The following is a 15,768-nucleotide window of genomic DNA, read 5'->3' as shown; positions in this document are numbered from 1 at the left end:
GCTTACAATATTAAAATTTATTAATTTTATGAACATTTAATATTAACAATATTAGCTTCACTTTTTGAAGTCCAGAGGTAAGAGAAGTTTATGCACTGAAATAAATATATAGTTCTTCTTGAAAAAAATCATTTTGTTTTAAGAAAGTTTTAAGACTTTTAAGAAGTTACATTTCCTAGATGCTCTAGCAGCATAGCCTCTCTTCCAACACAGCCCAAACAATGTATAAACTAGTAACTCTGTAAAGTTCAAATTCACATGCTTTTTATCTGATGTTATCCTTACAACAATCCTGGGAGACAGGTGAAGCTGAGCTCTGTAAGTGAACTTTATAATTGAATAGGGATTTGATCCTTCTCTCTATTCCCAGTCTAGTATTAGCTCTCCTTGCATGAACACCCCCCCTCTCTCTCTCTGAGAGAGAGAGAGAGAGAGAGAGAGAGAGAGAGATAGAGAGAGAGAGAGAGAGAGAGAGAGAGAGAGAGAGAGAGAGAATATATAAAAAATGTAAAATTGTCTGGTCTAATTCTGAAAATGATGAAAACTGCAAGAAAATTATTTACCCAACCTGCCATACATTTTAGGAATTTAGGGCATAATAATTACCTAAGAAAAAGCTCAGAATGAGAGAGAACTGTTCGTTTTTACTCTCAGATGAGATATCAGCAGCATGGAGATATTGGAAATGTTTTCATGTACAAATCTATCTACTCATCACCATACTATTATCTGAGGCAGACAGCATATGAATTATGTTTCACAACAGTGTGAAGTCACAATTACCAGTTCTTAGCTGGTGTTGGCCATATTCACTGAATTCTTCCCAAGAACCTAGGATATCATAATTTATCTGCATAGTCTGTCTTCAGATCAGTGGTGGGTTTCAAAAAATTTTGGAACCTCTTCTGTAGGTGGGGCCTGCTTTCCGGGTCCACTGGTGGAACCTCTTCTAACCGGTTCGGTAGATTTGATGAACCGGTTCTACCAAATAGGTGCCAACTGGTAGGAACCCACCTCTGCTTCAGATCCAAGCAGTGTGGTCCTTGAAAGATTGAAATTTTGTCATTGCACAGGTTTTCCAAGTGCAATCCAAGATTTGGGATGTGGTGCCCAAAATCCTGATAGCCACTGGGACCATCATGGACGGTAGTAATGGTAGAGACAATAAGCAAAATACTGGCTTCCTGAACACCATTGAAATATTGATAGTCATTCTATGGTTTTAGCAATGGATAATGTCTAATTACCATATTTTTCAGAGTATAAGATGCACCTCCCCCCCCAAAAAAAAAGTGGGTGAAAATTTGGATGTGTCTTATACATTGAATACAGCATTTTCAGCATTTTTGACCTCCTGAAACTCCACCCTCTTCAAAAAAATAGGTGTGCAGAGGGTTTGGGAGGCCTGCAAAATGCTCCTGGGGAGTGGGGAGGGCAAAAACGAGCAAAAAATGGGCTGTTTTTTGCTCACTCCCCCCCCCCCCCGGAGCACTCTACAAGCTTCCTAAAGACTATGCATGCCCTTTTTTTGGCAAAAATGGGCCCATTTCCACAAAAAATGAGCTGTTTTTTGCTCGTTTTTGTCCCCCCTAGCCCCCAGGACAGTAGTGGGTTGCAGCCCAGTAGGGGCATACCGGATCCTGCCCAGAGCCCCAGGTACCATTCCAGTATGGTGCTCCGGAGGGCCCACTCATCCACCCGAGCTCCTTACCTGTGCCTTAAGCATAAATTGCAGGTTTATCTAATGAGAAAATGTTATAAATATTTCCTGGCTTGAAAATCTCAGACTTTATGAATTTTTTTTAAAATAAAAAAGGAGGACAAGGACACAACAACAAAGTTGAAAATTTGGATTAATTAATTTGCATGTGGGACAAACCAAAAGTTAGTTACAGGTTTCTCTAACAAGAAGAAGGCTATAAATATTTATAGGCTCAAAAATCCCATACTTTTCAACAGCATTCACTGTGCTAATCTAAGTTGTCATAGCTACTGTGTATACTATATTTTTGCTTGATGAGATCCTTGCATTTAACAGGTATAATCATCATAGTGCTCTCTATAGTGGGAATGGCTATACACACAGCACTGTGCTCTCCATGATGGAAGTTGGGTAGATATAGAAGGACAAGACCATAGTCTTAAGACCTTCTGGAAGTATATCAATATCTCATCCTGTCAATTGACAAGTCTGCATATCACTCTTAGGGTATAACGTATGCAAGGTAGTTTAAAATTCAATTACTTATAGCAGCCCAACTCAACCAAATGACTCTAGGTAGCTGACAATTTTTAAAAAATTCAATTACAATAATTAAAAAATTAAGAATAAATACATCCATAAAATAATAAGTATAAGCAGAAGCTGTGATTATTAATCAATTAAAAGTTAAGTTAAGTCATGGGATCCTTCACATATTTTGAGCCCCAGGCTGTGTAAATTTTTAAATGCCAACAGGTTTGGGGCCATTATAATCTCTGCGGGGAGAATATTCTATAAAGCAGGGGTTAAAGCATAAAACACCTGTTTTCTGGTTCTTACCACTCAACGTTCTTTGGCTGATAAGATCTGCAGTATGTCCAGTCTATTGGATCAGATTGGACAGGTAGAAACTACCTGGAAAAAGGGGGTCCTTCAACTATATCCCTTTTAACTTTTTAACACCTTCATTTTAATCTTATCCTTAGTTCTGCTCACAGTTTTTAACCGTGCTTTTCTTTTTCTTTTTTGCTGTAGTATGTTTTAATGTAACTCACCCAGAATCATTTAGGTGAGATGAGTGGTTGAGAAAGTTGATAAATAAATAATATGTTGAGTTTATTGTAGGTTTTTAAATTTCAGATTTCATCAATGATCATTGAGAATATAGGAAGTTTGTGCCATCCCAGAACAATGAGTTACCCATTTATGGAGTAATTGATTCTGCAATTGTCCAAAATAGTTTGGAACCCAGTTCAGCCAGCTAGTTATAGAAGAAATTGCCAATAGTTGCATATATAGCATCTTCATAAATGGGCTAAAAAGAATGTGACAGAACAAAACTTTGAAGAATAGAGAATTGTAGACATTGTATTTGCCCATCTCTATTCTGGCTGGCTGCTGCCTGAGCTTTTCTGCAATCTCTTTTTCTCATGAAAATGTAAGAAACCGTAAGATTGCCTGTTCATTTCTTTAAACGGTAAAGCTAAGACACCCCCCCCCCCCATACACACACACACTGCCAGAACTATTTACAACTTCCATTAACTTGGTTGTAGATAGTACACATATATCTCCCAGATTAAAAGAACCTTTGGAGTGATCAACAAAGATGGTAATTAGGCAGGCTTTTAGAAATGAGGGATGGGCTGCATTCTCTAATATTTTTACAGATAAAGGAGATGGAAAAGGGAAAGAAAACAGTGTTTGGCAATTGGAGTAATAAAATATAGATAATGTGACTCTGTATGGGAATCTGGTGGCTGCTGCACAAATTTTACAGGCTGTGCTCCTTAGCCAGAAGTCAGAGTTATCAGACTAAACTAGTTTGATACTATAGCACATCTAGTTTGACATGCTTTTATGGACTGATTGTGAAAGGAGTTTTTTGAGATGGATCTTTCACAGAATTGCTTTAGATGGAGAAATTATACTCCATTTTTTTCAGGTTGGATTTTGACTTTATAATGAACAATGGGAGTTGAACCTCTGAAAGACTTGGTGTGGAGACAGAGAAAGACAGAGATGAATGGATGGATAGATTGACAGGTGAAAAATACACACATTTATCCAGTTTGGAAGTGGGGAAAAAGAAAAAAATTGGAAATATGTTTGGAGCTATAGTCAAAACTGGGACACATTCATAATTGACAATTATGTGAGCCATTGCATAACACAGGGACCCAGGATTCCTCATCAAAACCCCTCATGTTTTATAAAAATGGGATATTAGGATATAAACATACTTTGATATGTGGATGGATTATGTGGATTTTAAATATCCGGATTTTGCAGAAACCAGAGGAATCAAACCTTGAGGGGGGAAAAAGAAAAAAAAAAGAAAAATTAAAATGGACAATCCAGTCATCCTGAAATTATCACAGGATAATGTAGATGATAATGTAGATGAAAATCAGATCAGGTAAAAAGATCCTTATACTTATTGATAACTTTAATCTCTTTCCTTCTGTTTGACTGCATACACAAATATACATGCCTTTCAGATGCGAACCTGTTATACAGAGTTTTTCTATTCTTTACTTTAAACATTGGAAACACAATGCATTGTTAGGTCATTAATAAATTGCAGATGGAAAAAAATACCATGTTGATGAAGTGATGGGCTTCATTGAAAGACTTGCATACCAATAACTGACCTTGAACATTTATAAAAATTGCTTCCAAAAAGTAAAAATCATTTGGATTCATCTAGTTGGCAGAGAAGTCATTAACTGGTGTACATTGCATAGAAAATGAAATGCTTTTGGTAATTCTCTTTTCTATTCGGGGGGGGGGGGGGGAATGCATTTAAAATGAATTAAATTATCAGTCACAGATGCTAGTTACCTTTGAAACCTTAACCCACTATTCCCATAGTGAAAAGGTGTTTATTAATTCTACCAATCTTCCACACACACACTGAATATGTGGTAATACAAGTAATTTTAGGGAACAAATGTGCTCCACTTCAATTCCCCCATGGGTTATATTAAAAATAACTTTAGAGCTATGTTTCTGTGAATACTTTTTGCCTAATGGCACAGACTCAGCAAAAGATTATTTAAAAACTGCATTGCACTGAGGCCGATACATACACATCCATCCATCCATGCACATCCATGGTGGGTTGCACTTACTGTCACTGTCAGTTCGGTGAATGATGCGCAAATGTTTCCTTCATGTGCATGCCTGACATGTGCTGTGTGCATGTGCACAATCCACCACCTCTCTCAACCAGCTGATTGTTGGGGCTCGCGCAGGCACCGCATGCTGTGCACACTTGCACAATTTGCCTTTTGCCATAAAAACAGGTATAGAGTGCAGGGAGGTGGGTGGGCCAGAAGAGCCCCCGTACCGGCTTGCTCACAGCTCCTCCTGATCACTACAGGTTCTACTGAAGTATACCGAACCAGAAGCAACCCACCTCTGATGCACTTAGGAAACTACAGACCAATCAGCCTAACATCAATACCCAGGAAGATACTGGAAAACATAATAAAAAACCAGACCTGCCAACATCTAGAAATGGGTTAAATAATAGCTGTCAGCATGGGTTTGTTAAAAACAGATCATGCCAAACCAATCTTATTTCATTCTCCAACATAGTGACTAAATTAGTAGACAAGCTAAATACTGTGGATATGACGTTCTTAGACATCAGCAGGGTATTCAACAAATTAGACCACAACCTACTTCTTCATAAGCTAGAAAAAAGTGGGATAGATTGCATCACCACCAGATGAATACATAACTGGCTGTCAAACCATACTCAACAAGTAGTTCTTAATTGGTCTACATCTACATGGAGGGAAGTAAGCAGTGGGGTACCATAAGGTTCCATCTTAGCCCCAGTACTCTTCAATATCTTCATAAATGACTTAGATGAGGGAATAGAAGGGAAACTTACCAAATTTGCAGATGATATTAAGCTGGCAGGAATAGCTAACACCCTAGAAGATAGGCTCAAGATACAGATGGATCTTGACAGACTTGAACACTGGGCCCTATCTAACAAAATTAAATTCAATGTAGAGATAAGTAAAGTATTACATTTAGGTAAGAAAAACCAAAAGTACACATATACACTGGGTGAAACCAGTTTTAATAGCAGTAACTGTGAGAGGGATCTTGAAGTCTTAGTGGACAATCAGTTAAAAATAAGCCAGCAGTGTGCAGTGGCAGCCAAAAAAGCCAATGCAATCCTAAATTGCATTAACAGAGGGATACAATCAAGATCAAGTGAGGTACTAATAGCACTCTATAATGCCTTAGTCAGACCACACCTAGAATACTGCATCCAGTTTTGGTCACTGCACTATAAAAAGGATGTTGAAACTCTAGAAAAAGTGCAGAGGAGAGCAAGCAGAATGGAGACTAAAATATATGAAGAATGGTTGTAAGAACTGGGCATGGCTAGTCTAGGAGAATGTGACGCAGCGGTTAGGGTGCAGTACTGCAGGCCACTTCAGCTGACTGTTATCTGCAGTTCAGCGGTTCTAATCTCACCGGCTCAAGGTTGACTCAGCCTTCCATCCTCCCGAGGTGGGTGAAATGAGGACCCAGATTGTGGGGGCAATATGCTGACTCTGTAAACTGCTTAGAGAGGGCTGAAAGCCCTATGAAGCGGTATATAAGTCTAACTGCTATTGCTATAGGGACCAGGGGAGACATGACAGCAGTGTTCCAATATTTGTAGGGCTTCCATAGAGAGGAAGGGGTCAAACTATTTTCCAAGACACCTGAAGGCCAGACAAGTAATAATGGATGGAAACTGATCAAGGAGATTGAACCTAGAAATAAGGCAAAATTTTCTGACAGTGAGAACAATCACCAATGGAGCAGCTTGCCTTTGGAAGTTGTGGGAGCTTCATCACTGGAGCTACACACACACACACACACACACACACACACACACATTGTACAACTACATCTACATCTACCTACCTACCTACCTATCATCTATCTATCTATCTATCTATCTATCTATCTATCTATCTATCCATCCATCCATCCATCCATCCATCCATCCATCCATCCATCCACCCGACTTGCCAATAGTATTCCAGTGGGATTCATACTTCTGCCATATAATATAGTTCTCCAAATCCTAAGGTTGTGATTTGCTACTAGAAATCATATTGAATTTCCTACAATATAAAAAAACAAAAACAAGAAAAGCCACCCAGCCTCACCTTGCTCTTGGATATCAAGAGAAATTTAAAATGGCTGCTCTTAAGCTTGCATCTTTGCTTTCAGTTAAAGTGAGATTGGTGTCAGTGTCAACCCTGACATTTGGGAGAGAAGTCACTAGAGATTAGGGATAAGGGGACATGGATGGAAACTTTAATCCAGCCAAGAAGTCAAGAATTAGAAACTGCCCAGAAAAGATAACTTGAGTTACTTTAATTTGAAGGACAGAACTGAAGAATAAGCCAAAATTGGGTAATTAATCAACAGTGACATATCGACCATGAACTGGGATTTAAATCATGACTGAAGAACCTGTTAGAATGAGGGAAATATAGGAGACAAATAAAAAATGCCAACCAATCTCAAAGAATAAATGAAAGTGAAATCTACAGAGTATAGGAACAGTTTTGTCATTTTTAAGCAAAGCACTGATAAAAGAAGAAACTCTTAATCCTTGTCTAAGAGCATCCAGAACTTGGCCTATGTGCATTGAATCAACCAAGGAATTTAAGTTAATTCTCTGTCTGGTTGGGTACTGCAACCTTCAGTTCAATAACACAACACACACCGGGAAAACTGTACACAAGAAAAATAAAATGGGTCCCAGAAATGTCTTCTTGTATCACAGCAGATAATTCATGGAAAGTCAATTTAGAAAGGTTTTCTGAAAGTGGTGTTGGTCCTTTCAGTTTCCACGTGTATCTTCTGATCTCTTATGAGAGATCAATAAACTCTGTTTTCCATTTTTAAATGTTAAATATGTTAATTAAAAAGGATGGCATTGACAGAGAAACTGGTTACCATCTAAAGCAATAACAATAGCACTATATACCAATATAGTGTATATAACAATATACCACTTTACAGTGTTTTACAGCCCTGTTTAAGTGGTTTACAGAGTTAGCACATTACCCCCAACAATTTGGGTTCTCATTTTACCTACCTTGAAAGAATGGAAGACTGAGTCAACCTTGAGCCTGGTGAGATTCGAACTGCCAAACTGCTGGCAATCGGCAGTCAGCAGAAGTAACCTGCAGTACTGTATTCTAACCACTGCACCACTGAGGCTCAGTGGAAGGAAGCATCTCTCATAGAGATGTAGATTGGGATACCTGTCAGCTGTATTTGGGATATTTCCATTCACAAAATAGGTTTTCCATAAGATTGATTAGACTAAATGGAAGTAGTACTGCGTCACTTTTAAGTCCCTGTAATATAGGTATACTCTAAATAAAATATTATAAAAAGTTCATTGGAATGATGGCTGATTTGATGTTGGATTCATTATGTGCAGGTGTAAGAGATAGGATTGTGGGTATTCAAGTTCATCTCCACTCTGGAGTGGAATTTTCAAATCACAACCTGATACACTGTTGAGAAAAAGATAACTAGGAGTATTCAGCAACCATTCGTAGCTTGGATCAAAGTACAAGGAATAATCACAGACAGGGATTGTAAATGTCTATCGAGATTCTCAGTCATCCAGGTTGTCTCAAAGGTGTTTCTTCTTTTCAAGAGGCAACCAGACTTTTTTCCCCTTGAAGACATTTTGCTTCTCATCCAAGAAGCTTCTTCAGTTCTTGAATGAGGAGCAAAATGTCTTCAAGGAAAAACAAAGAACTGCCAGTTGCCTGTTGGAAAAAAAAACACACGTTTGGGACAGGGATTGTGGGTTACTAGCAATCCCCATTCCATTTTGTCCATCTTCATACCATGCAAATTTGTCACTGTAGGATTGCAATAGATAGTATTATCCTAATTTTACAAGAGGTTTGAGGGGAAAAAAACCCACCTCACCCCAAGTCATTTCAATATTGCCTTAAGTAACGTGAAATCTTTGACAGTTATTCTTGGAATGGAGCAATGTGACTTTATAGAAACATAAACACTTCCCCATTATTATTTCTTGCTTATACTGTGTAATTGGGAAGAGTTTTAGTATGCTGCTTGTACCTTGGAAATGCTAATTATTTCATAAGGCAATAAAATGCCCCATTTTGTACTCCCCGTTCCAAGCTGTCAGGGAAAAGCATATGTAAAAACTAATAAGACAACTATGTTTCATCTTAAGCTCGAGCCAAGAAAATAATTATCACCTTCCAATTAGAGATGTCCAAGTATTTTTTTTCTTTTTTTAAAGATGGTTTTAAGAGCAAATGAAGCCTCCATTAAAAACAATTGTCAAATGGGAGGAATATTAGTTCTTCTTGAATTCTGTGCTATATCCCTCACTGACAAAACTGATTTTCTTCTTTTCAAGATTTCTCTAGTCTATCATTGAAGTAAAAGCACAAACAAGGCAGAAAACTCTATTTTTTATGAGCAAGTTATAAAACTGGTTGTAGTGGCACACAAGACATTTCCTCTGGTATGTCATTATTTTGGTATTAGTCATTTGATAGCATCCAAGGAGGAAGTATCACTTCCTTGATGTGTGAGCCTGCTAGTCTAAGAGTGGGAGAAAAAAAATAAGTTTAAATCCTGCCTCAATTAAACTAAACATTCACTAATTAAGATTAGAATCAGTTCTGTGCACATAATCAAGGCAGGCAAAATATTTACTCTTTTTTTCCTTTTTATGAAAAATCTCAAATTCTAATTCTTCCATTTAAGGAGATATTAATGAATATTGGTACAGTTTCATGTATGTATGCAAGTATGTTATGCATAAAGCTAACAGATGGGGACAATAAAGTTCTCAACAATTTGTACCCATTCAATCTTAACTTGAATCTGATGGAGCGAGTAGTTATAATAAATTTTTAAAAAATACAGAAATAAGCATCATATATGGGCCAATAATTCTAGTTTGGAGATGTCTATAGCAGGGATGCTCAAACTTTTCAGCTCATCAATCTCTTCATGAAGTTTCAGATGGTTCATCAACCATCTGAACATTTCTCATATGAAAATAATTTAATAAATGTTATTTTAATAGTAATATATTTTATTAATAAATGTTATTTTAATAGTAATATAACAACAGCAGTCCCATCAATCTTTGGGGGTCAGTTTTAATCACTTTGGAGAACCTTGGTTTATAGCATATCTACCTGCCATTTTGTTACATAAGATAATAAGCTTTTCAGAAATAAAGAGGGTGAGAAGGACCCTCTTTGGGACCACAAATATGACTGAATCCATGGGCCTAATCTAGACTTCTTAGAGTTCAGCTTCTTTTCATACACAGCATTTTCTAAATAGGTTGTGATTGAAAAGCCTAGAATATCACACCGATTAGAGATTTCGTGACTAAGGGAAGAATTCTTCATCCCACTCATGCAAATTTCACAAATATTATTTTCTCCTCTGGTGTGGGGGGAAAATCAAAACATTTTTAAATCAATTGAAGGACAGAAGTTTACAGCATATCTACCTGCCATTTTGTTACATAAGATAATAAGCTTTTCAGAAATAAAGAGGGTGAGAAGGACCCTCTTTTGGACCACAAATATGACTGAATCCATGGGGCCTTATCTAGACTTCTTAGAGTTCAGCTTCTTTTCATACACAGCATTTTCTAAATAGGTTGTGACTGAAAAGCCTAGAATATCACACCGATCACACTGACCCCATTTCCTCCCCACTCCAGGGGAAGGATACTATAAAATCCCCATTTTCTCCCCCCTCCAGGGGTAGGATACTGCAAAATCCCCATTCCCTCCCCATTCCAGGGGAAGGATACTATAAAATCCCCATTTCCTCAATGTGACCACTGTCTGTGATCCGGTTCGTGATGGAAGAGAGTAAGTATTCCACACAGGGTTAGCTAGTACCATTCCACATTTTTATTATTAAAAAATAATTACATTTAACAGCAACCTGATCAAGAGATCACAGTTACAATAGAATAAGGCAAGGGGCAGCATGACCTTTGTCTGTTATCCTCAGAAATGACTTATAAACCATTGATTTGGAAAAACTGTGCAACCCGGACATATCCATGTGCTCGTCTGATTTGGTAACAATGCAAACAAAATGACAGTCAAAGATAAACAAACAGGAATCTGATGAACTAACAAGCAGCACTATTACTTCCCCTCACCAATATGTAACCCTACAGTCAGCTTATTACATTTGCTTGTACACTCTGACATTGACAAAGTAAATGTCCTACGTTTGAAATGTTCACATTTATAACCATTTGCTTGCTTTGTCATCTGAGAACAGCATTCAGACTTTACATATCCTTCAGCATTAAAGCAAAAAACTGATTCGTATGTGGAAAGAATGGGTTTTGACAGACCACCCAACTACAAATGTTTACAAGGTGATCTTAAAGTGAATTTACAGGATTAACGTATTTCCTCCTATTGATTTCAAAGAAGGAACCTATTTTGGACCAGAAATTACCAGTCAAGGTTGAAAAATTCCATGGTGTATTCAGAATGGGCCGAATAGTGATTTTTTTGGTAGAGTTTTTTCCTATTATTTATTGGCATATATTTAGATCTCACCTTTATTTAAATCTCACCTTCTTTTTGTTTTACAAACAACTCAAGGTGGTGAACATACCTCCTAATACTCCTTTCCTCTATTTTAACCCCCACAGCAACCCTGTGAAGTGAATTGGGCTGAGTGTGTGTGACTGGTCCAAGGACACCCAGCTGGCTTTCAGGCTTAAGGTAGCACTAGAACTCATGTCTCCTGGTTTCTAAGCTAGCACATTAACCAGTAGACTAAACTGTTTTTTCCCCATTTGCCTTGTATCAGAAATTCCTTGTAGCTAGCGCTGTTGTTGCTAAAGGTGAACCAGGTTTATTAGTTTCTTGGAGATGAATGTCAGATCGGAACATAGTTAGTTTCCATACTTCCTCAAATTTTGCAGCTCATCTCATTCTCCCTCCAACCAAAGGGTTTTAAATATGTATATTTCAGATTAATATGTATACAAAACCATGGTGCATATTAGTATGGCTTTTTTTAAAAAAAATCATAGTATTTTTTTTCTTTTCTTTATGCATAGAACAGCCCAAAGCACACATTCTGGCAGAGAGAAGTTCCATGAGGATGGGCTCCAGCATAAACCCAAGATTGGAAGACTAAACCTCGGATACAGGTTACCGACCTGTTCTGACACCCCTCGTTCCACACCCAAGCACACTCCAAGCCAAAGATAAGTTACGGCATTTAATTAACAGACAGACAGGTCCTTGGCAGCAAACTGGCACAGACAAGCTTGGGCAGCAATAAACACAGATAAGGCTTGGCAGCAATCCAGCCTGCCAAGCTTCTAACAATGTTCTCCGACATTCGATCCTGTGCTGACTTCTGCAAAAAGGGGCGTGTGCACAAGTAGTCTTTTTATAGTCTGGAGAGGAGCCTAATGACCACCAGCTGAGTTCAATTACCTCCTCTAACTGCGCAACAGTTCCTGACGCCTATTAGCTCTTCAGTACCGTGCATCCAGGAACAACTCACTACTGGCTTCCGGCTCACTCTCCCTTGTCTCCTCCCCACTGGTCCAAGGCTCAGGTGCCTCCTGGTGGCCAACTAGCCTCTCTGCACCCTGCTTGGAGTCGGAACCCTGTCCAGGGTCCTCCACATCCTCATAGGGCCTCTCGCTGTCAGAGTCTGGTGGCAGCTCCAACGGCTCCTGCGGGGCCACAACACTGACCAAAATTGTTTCCTGCTACAATATCCTGGGACATGAATTTGTGAGCCTGATCCTTTGTTCAGCACAGCTGGATAATTAAGTTTCAGTGACTGTCAACATTTATTGCTATTAATGTATCTTCTAAGGAATTTCCCCAAGCTGGGTCTGGTTTTGTCATCTCTTGGTAGCTTGTACTCTCCTTTTTTTCTCTACTTGGTTGGAAAAAAATAACCTAAGGCTATAAAATAATTCTTTGCCAGGACACAAAGTAATAGTTGATTGTCATGGGAGCAAGCATTTTAGATAGAAGTTAGTAGGTGATCTTACTCATTAGGCACTAGAGAAAAAAATATAAATTATTTCGTGAACATCTGCAGTAAAGTTCTGTCCAGGCTGTATTTAATATGCATCAAAATTATATTGTATTTGATATATATGTGTATATCAACTCTAAATCTGTCTCAGTGAAAACCTTGCATGCTTTTCTGGCAGTATATCACTTCATCAGCCTGGCTTAACTAGAACTATTCCCCCCCATCTCCAATTTTATGGCATCCATAAAATCTGGGCAAGGGAACACTTTGATTTTCCTAGCAGTAATTTTTATTGCTTTTAAGCCCCGTTTTTAAGTACTTGTCAGAGAGATACAACACTTTGTAAGTATATATTTTTCCAGCTTTGCATTATACTTTTATTTCAATTTATTTTGGATAGAATGTGTGATATATATCTAAATTATACCTGTGGTGTATTTCATAGATGCATGTTACCAATGTAATTATAATATATACCTATTTTATCTATAACCTTCCCCTTTAGAGTTTCTTTTGGAGCTACTTTTAAATAGGTTTTTCAGGGGCAACTTGAACTGTAGCTTAAATGCTACTCACAGAATTGCATGGAAGGGAAGGCAAGGGAAGGGAAGGCAAGGCTAGGCTAGACTAAGCAAGGCAAGGCATATGTGAAATGTGACCTGTGCTTTCACTTAAATACAGAATGCAGAATAAAGTAGGAAATCCTATATCATTCTGGGAAAATGGCTGTCCAATTTCTTCTTAAAATCCTCCATTGTTGGAACACCTACAACTTCTGGAATTAAACCTGATTCTTTGTTCTCACTGACAGGATTTTTTTCCCTTAGTTCCAGTTGCCCCAACTCTACCCTGAATTAAGGAATTACAGATAAGTTTCCATCTTGCCCTTTGAAGTTCTGAAGAATAGGTGGTCTCCTCTTCCTTCCACAGATTAGGCCTCCTCCGAATTCCATCCGCCAGCCAATGCCGACTCGCGACTTCCCGGAGGAGAGCTTCTCTGTGGCTGCTCCGACCCTCTGGAACGAGCTCCCCGTGGAGATTCGAACCCTCACCACCCTCCAGGCCTTCCGCAAAGCCCTTAAAACCTGGCTGTTCCGACAGGCCTGGGGCTAAAGAGCTTTTGCCCCCCCCCTCGAATGGTATGGTTGTTGTGTGCTTTTAAATTGTGTATTGTTCTGTTTGTCTTTTTATCCCTTATCTGTACCCCTTCCCTGACTTGGATTGTGAGCCGCCCTGAGTCCCCTTCGGGGAAAAGGGTGGCATATAAATGCAATAAATTCAATTCAATTCAATTCAATCCATAATTTCACAAGTAGTTGCCATATTAAGGGACCCTGTATTTGAAGATAGTTGAAGATTGGTCATTTTTACCATTTTTGTTGATCAGAACTTCCATTTGAATAGTAATGTTGTTCATTCCAGCTGCAGTGCTATGACTGCCCATGTGTCATAGAATGACTCTGTTATTCATATATGGTTTAGTGTGGTGTTTATTGAGAGCTTGAAAAGAAGAAAGGGATGCTTATAGCCATAATGCAGGCAAAAGTGAGCTGCCAGCACTGCAAAGTGAAAATTAGGAACAGAAAAAAGCTATCATTTTATATTTCCAGATGTTCTCAGGCATTCTTCCATAATAATTTTTTGTCCAGTTTGGTTTTGCTAAAAGAATCCACACTGAAGCAATTTTTAGCTGCTCAAGTGTGAAGTGAAAATATTTAATTTGGTAGTTATATTCCACACATGGCATCTAGCAAAATACAATGATGGTGAAGTCATCAAATGCAATTCACTTTCTGAGAAATAAAAGAAGCCACAATCAGCTGTTCTAAGCAGCATTGTTTTCATTTTAATATTAAAAGTTTTCTGCTTCTTCATTCAGGGGAAAAAAAGCACATTAATAATGCCTTTTAAAAAGCCCTATAATCTTAAAACAACGGGAGAATCAAAACTCCTTACCAACTAATTAGATGGGATGAATGACATTGAAAAGGGTGTCAGGTTAAATCAACTTCCCTAGTTGCAAGTTGAATTAGCATAGATTTAATGCCACTGATTATTTTATGCCATTGTGAGATGGGTTGTTTAATGAATTTGACATAGAAAAAGAGGATTTTCTTCCTCTGAAAGCATTGACTAAACCTCTCTAATCAGCATCAGTTAGCTCTCACATCCATCTAGTTTTTAGTTCAATAAAAGGCCAAAGGATGAGGTTGTAGTCACCCCAAGGCCTCCAAAATGGGGTCTATGACAATTCACTGTTGCCAACTCACCAGGGTCAACTCATCACAGGCAACTTGCCATAGTCAACTTGTAGCCAACGTGCCATGGGACAACTTGCCATGGCTACCCTAATGCAGGACAAGAGTTACACCGATACCAAAGAAATGGTGGAATAGATTCATTAAAGAAAAGATGCAAAAGGAGGGACAGAATGAAATGTGAATGGCATTTTTTTAAAAAAAAATCAAATAATTAAATTGAATTGATAAATTGTCCTGTGACAAGTTGTCCCATGGCGAGTTGGCCATGATGAGGTGGAGATAGAGAATTGGCCATGGTCAGGAGCAAATTGCCCATGGCAAGTTGTCCCATTCCATCCAGAGTTACGATCTTTAGACACGTATGACCAGAATCATCTTAAAAAGTATTGGCTGGACTCGAGAGCTAAGTTTACATTCCCTTTTACTCAATGCGGGACAGAAACATTTCCCCTTTAACCAAAACAGTTGAATAATTTTCAATTAAAAAAAAATAAAAGAAATAAAAATCTTCCTCAGTCCAAACTGGATGGTGTGACTCCTAAGTTGAAAGGGGGATTGTTTGTATGAGCATGGAATGATGAAAAAATGAAAAAAACATTGGGCAGTCATATCTTTTTATCTCATTTTTTGGTTTGGTTTAGCCTAAATATCCAAAGAATTTTACCACTAAATAATGATTCACTGCTACTCCTCCAAACTATAGTCAGA

This window comes from Thamnophis elegans, chromosome 13 (assembly GCF_009769535.1).
Source record: "Thamnophis elegans isolate rThaEle1 chromosome 13, rThaEle1.pri, whole genome shotgun sequence".
NCBI classification, from domain to species: domain Eukaryota; kingdom Metazoa; phylum Chordata; class Lepidosauria; order Squamata; family Colubridae; genus Thamnophis; species Thamnophis elegans.
Note: the sequence above shows the minus strand (reverse complement) of the source record.